The sequence below is a fragment of the Harmonia axyridis genome, chromosome X, assembly GCF_914767665.1.
Source record: "Harmonia axyridis chromosome X, icHarAxyr1.1, whole genome shotgun sequence".
NCBI lineage: Eukaryota > Metazoa > Arthropoda > Insecta > Coleoptera > Coccinellidae > Harmonia > Harmonia axyridis.
The window spans coordinates 36,080,839-36,085,838 of NC_059508.1; the positions used below are offsets into that span (position 1 = coordinate 36,080,839).

General features: G+C 46.6%; 1 pseudogene; it reads left to right on the plus strand.

Moving 5' to 3' along the window:
- Positions 1-5,000, plus strand: part of LOC123688219 — an 8,300-nt pseudogene that overhangs the window by 1,300 nt on the left and 2,000 nt on the right.

The following is a 5,000-nucleotide window of genomic DNA, read 5'->3' on the forward strand; positions in this document are numbered from 1 at the left end:
CAACCTATTCTCAAACTTTAAATGGGTGAGATCTCCGGCTTGCTTGAATGTGAAGCCGCGAGATTTCGGATCAGAGTGCCATGTGGGCCATTTTTGGTAAGCAGAACTGGCGCTGTGGGATGAACCAAACGCCGAGTTAAAGCGCCTAAATCGACGCTTATGGGATACCATGAAAGGCGTTGGTAACTTAAGACAGCAGGACGGTGGCCATGGAAGTCGGAATCCGCCAAGGAGTGTGTAACAACTCACCTGCCGAAGTTACTAGCCCTGAAAATGGATGGCGCTGAAGCGTCGTGCTTATACTCGGCCGTCAGTGGCATGTGCGGTCGCCCTTCGGGGCGGTCATGAAGCCCTGATGAGTAGGAGGGTCGCGGAGGTGAGCGCAGAAGGGCTGGCCGTGAGGCCGTCTGGAGCCGCCTTCGGTGCAGATCTTGGTGGTAGTAGCAAATACTCCAGCGAGGCCCTGGAGAGCTGAGGTGGAGAAGGGTTTCGTGTGAACAGCCGTTGCACACGAGTCAGTCGATCCTAAGCCCTAGGCGAAAGCCGATGTTGATGTGGCGTTGTTAATCGTGTTTATAAGTGGTGGCAGAAATGCTATGCATCTTGACGCGTGACGCACGCCCGTCGGGCGAAAGGGAATCCGGTTCCTATTCCGGAACCCGGCAGCGGAACCGAAATTAAACCGGGCCCTCGTAAGAGAGTTCGTCGGGGCAACCCAAAAGGACCCGGAGACGCCGTCGAGAGATCCGGGAAGAGTTTTCTTTTCTGCATAAGCGTTCGAGTTCCATGGAATCCTCTAGCAGGGAGATATGGTTTGGAACGCGAAGAGCACCGCATTTGCGGCGGTGTCCGGATCTTCTCCTCGGACCTTGAAAATCCGGGAGAGGGCCACGTGTAGGCGTCGCGCCGGCTCGTACCCATATCCGCAGCTGGTCTCCAAGGTAAAGAGCCTCTAGTCGATAGAATAATGTAGGTAAGGGAAGTCGGCAAATTAGATCCGTAACTTCGGGATAAGGATTGGCTCTGAGGATTGTGGCGTGTCGGGCTTGTTGGGGAAGTGGGTCACGGCTAACGTACCGGGCCTGGGCGAGGTGATGCGTTTCGCTTGCGTTACGTTTGATCCGAGCTCGGTCCCGCGTCTTGGCCTCCCGCGGAATCGTCAAGCTTCGAGACCCCGTGAGTGCTCGCAAGGGTGCTCTGGGTAATCTCTGCGGCCGTCATCTAACAATCAACTCAGAACTGGCACGGACTGGGAGAATCCGACTGTCTAATTAAAACAAAGCATTGCGATGGCCCCAGCGGGTGTTGACGCAATGTGATTTCTGCCCAGTGCTCTGAATGTCAACGTGAAGAAATTCAAAAAAGCGCGGGTAAACGGCGGGAGTAACTATGACTCTCTTAACCTTAACTCTTGACTCTCGGGGACTTAGTCGACCCCAGCCATGTCAGGATTTAAACTGACATGGTTCACAGCAGCCTCCTCGTGGCGAGAGTTGGACAGTGACCGTTCGGCACTGACTGATGCTGTGCGACCAAGGCGATCTGGGTTACCCTCCCAGTTCGTGTTTTAAACGGGTCTCAATAGTAATAATGATGCCTCGGACGAGGGCAGGTTACGGTCTCGACCTGTCCGGGATTGTAGGGAGACTACTGGTAACGACTTAGCTAATATAACGGATTCGATCGAAATGGTTCTGCCCTTTCAACAACACATCTGTCAAAGGTGTGTTGAGCTTAGAAAAGGAAATTTCCTTCTTTTAAATCTGAAGGACGCAATGGAACACAATGCCAAAAAACATCCTTTGGCAATTGTTACCTACCGTTGCAGAAAGTGTCGCGTCAATACGTCGGAAAGTCATCGCTCCGTTCTTGGACACATTGCGAGGTGTAAGGGCCCTCCTCAGGAGAAAGTTGGGGACTTCGTATGTCGGGGTTGTTCTACTCGATACCAAAGCTCTGCAGCACTGTCTCTTCATATGCGCACGCGTCATCCCGACCTCCGCAATGAAGATATTTTACAGCAAAAACAACAAATCAAACCAAGAGCGAGAATTGAAGGTAAACATTGGACGGAGGAAGAGGAAAAATTGCTGAAGGACCTATTGAGAAAGTATAAAGGCAGGGATGATATATATACCTTAATCGCCGATGTGATAAAAACAAAGGACGTTAAACAAATCAGGGATAAGCGAGCTTATTACAAAAGACGCGCAAAAGAGGGCAAAATATCAGCCATAGAGTCATCACCTGAGGAACAACTTAAATCAAAAGCTGTCACAAGATCGGTACAGAAACCAATAAAAGATTTTCGTATTATATCATCCCCTGGAACACATCCAAAACCAGTAAATGTCGTCACTAGGTCTATGTGTAAACAAACTTCCTCGCAAGCGGGTCATTTCGCCCCGGCAGCGTCCTCACCCACTGTTAGCCACAAAAAATCCTATAAAATCATAAATGATGGCTCCATTCCGGGCACATCGAGTGTGTGTGGTCATTTTGAACCCGATGAACATCTATCGGAGGGCTCGGTCGACCCTGTTATCGTCAATACTCTCGAGTTGGAGAGAAAAAGTCTCATCGAGGACAACATTGAGCAACTGGGAGCGCTCATGCTCTGGATAACAGAGGACGACAGCCTGAACAAATTTCCACTTGCTCTTAAAGGTTCGACTTTGTTAAGTAAAATCATAAAAGGAAAATCTCCTGTTTCGTCCGGAGACGTCGACTCCTTTTACTCAGAGATCCTCGGGTGCCTGAGGAGCCAGAATGTGGGTACTTCTGCCCGCGATCGTACGCTACCCCGAACTGCTATTGAGAATAAACCTACTCCCCCAAATAAAAAGAAAAAAAAATCATATAAAAAATTTATTTACGCCCATTCGCAGGAGTTATTCAAAAAGTCACCAACAACTCTTGCGAAATATGTGATTGAAAATATTAACTTTCACGAGGAGAAAAACATACAACCTCCCAAAGAATCAATCAAGCAGGCGTTTGAAGAACTGTGGGGTAGAGAGGCGAAGGTCCAAAATATAAATGATCTATACGGTGTTTCTGTGGATCATGCGTCCGTTAAACTGGGCGTTATCGGGTTGGTGGATGTCGAGGGCAGGATAAAGATGTGCAAGGATGGGGCCGTAGGAGTGGATGGTATAGGTAAAAAACATGTTAACAATAAAATATCTAAAGTATTACTTACCTTGCTATTCAATATTATCAGCTTCTCCGGGATTATTCCATCGCTGTGGGGCGCCAATCGAACGGTTCTGCTCCTGAAAAAAGAAAAAGACCCGTCAATAGTAAAATCCTTCAGACCCATAACTATATCCTCGTTTATAGAGAGATTATATTGGGGGTTAATTGACAAACAGATAAGAAGCCAAATAACACTATTCTGCAGGCAAAAGGGCTTCGTCAAGGAAAACGGCTGTTATGCAAATATTCATTTGATAAACGAACTCATGAATAGAGCCAAGCAATCAGGCAAAAATCTCATAGCAGTTTTTCTAGACATGTGTCAGGCCTTCGATATGGTGCCTCATGAGGCGATTGGTCCTGCTTTGAGGGCAAAAGGGGTATCAGAACCTGTGATCAGTTTGATCATTAATTCGTACGCTAGACAAACAACATCTATAGGGACTAGGAATGGGATGATTAACATACAAATTAAACGCGGAGTAAAGCAGGGTGACCCATTATCTCCCCTAATTTTTAATTTAATTATTGAACCACTGCTGATCAAATTATCATCTATGGAGGGATGTCGAATAGGGAGTGAGAGGGTGTCATGTGTTGCCTTCGCTGATGATCTGACGATTTTGGCGGAAACAACGGAAGCAGCCACAAAGTTAGTTCAGACTACTGAACTTTACTTGAAAGATCTGAGCATGATGATATCGTCTTCAAAGAGCACATCCTTCCAAATATCTCCCACAAAAGACTCATTCTGTATGGTTGATCCACAGATTCCCTGTATAAATGGAGATAAAATACCAGCTATCAAACCTAGCCAATGCGTTAAATATCTCGGAACGAAAATTTTCCCTTGGAAGGACTCTCTAGCTCCAGGCCTAAAAAAAGAGTTCTATGCTGTGTTTGGTAGGGTGAAGAAACTGAAGCTAAAACCGCATCAAAAAATTCAACTTTTATGCACAAACATCCTGCCACATTACATACATACCTTAATCAGTCAACCTCCATCTATGACGACGCTGAAAGAACTGGACAGAATTATCCGAGTTGCGGTCAAGGATATTCTCCACCAAGAGCTCTCCAGATCAGATTGCTCCTTGTATGCATCAAATAAAGACGGCGGATTGGGTATACCTAGAATGGAAAGTATTGTCGCGGCTGCAGCACTAAAGAATGGCCTCAACTTCTTAAATAGTGATGACCCTCTGATTAAGGCTTTGAGGGAGGGTTCAGGTCTAGAGAAACGGCTCAAAACCATCGCCAACTCAGTAAGAATAAATTGGCCGTGCACATTGTCTGATATAAAAAAGTATAAAAAACAACTGAAACAACAAAATATACTTACCTGGCAGGAGCAGAAATTCCAGGGCAGGGCAGTTGCTGCGTTCGCTGATGATCGTATCGGCAATAGATGGCTACAGGATCCAACCCTGTTGAAGCCATCAAGATATTTAACGGCTCTACGTATGAGGTCCAACCAGGTCGGCTTGCGTGTACCAATGAACATCGTTAAACCGCAAGCAGATATCAACTGCAGAAAATGCAAATATCAGCCCGAAACCCTTGGACACGTAATAGGTCAGTGTACATTCACTAAACCCGGAAGAATCAAACGACATGACGAGATTCTTGACTTTATAATTTCCGGAATACAGAGGGCAGATCCATCGGCGCTTATTGCAAAGGAACCAAGTATAGAGCTCAATCGCAGATTGCTCAAACCTGATCTGGTAATGAAAAACCAGAGCAGGGTCCTTGTGGTCGACCTGTCGGTCCGCCTTGAGGATGGGCAATATCTAGAGAAT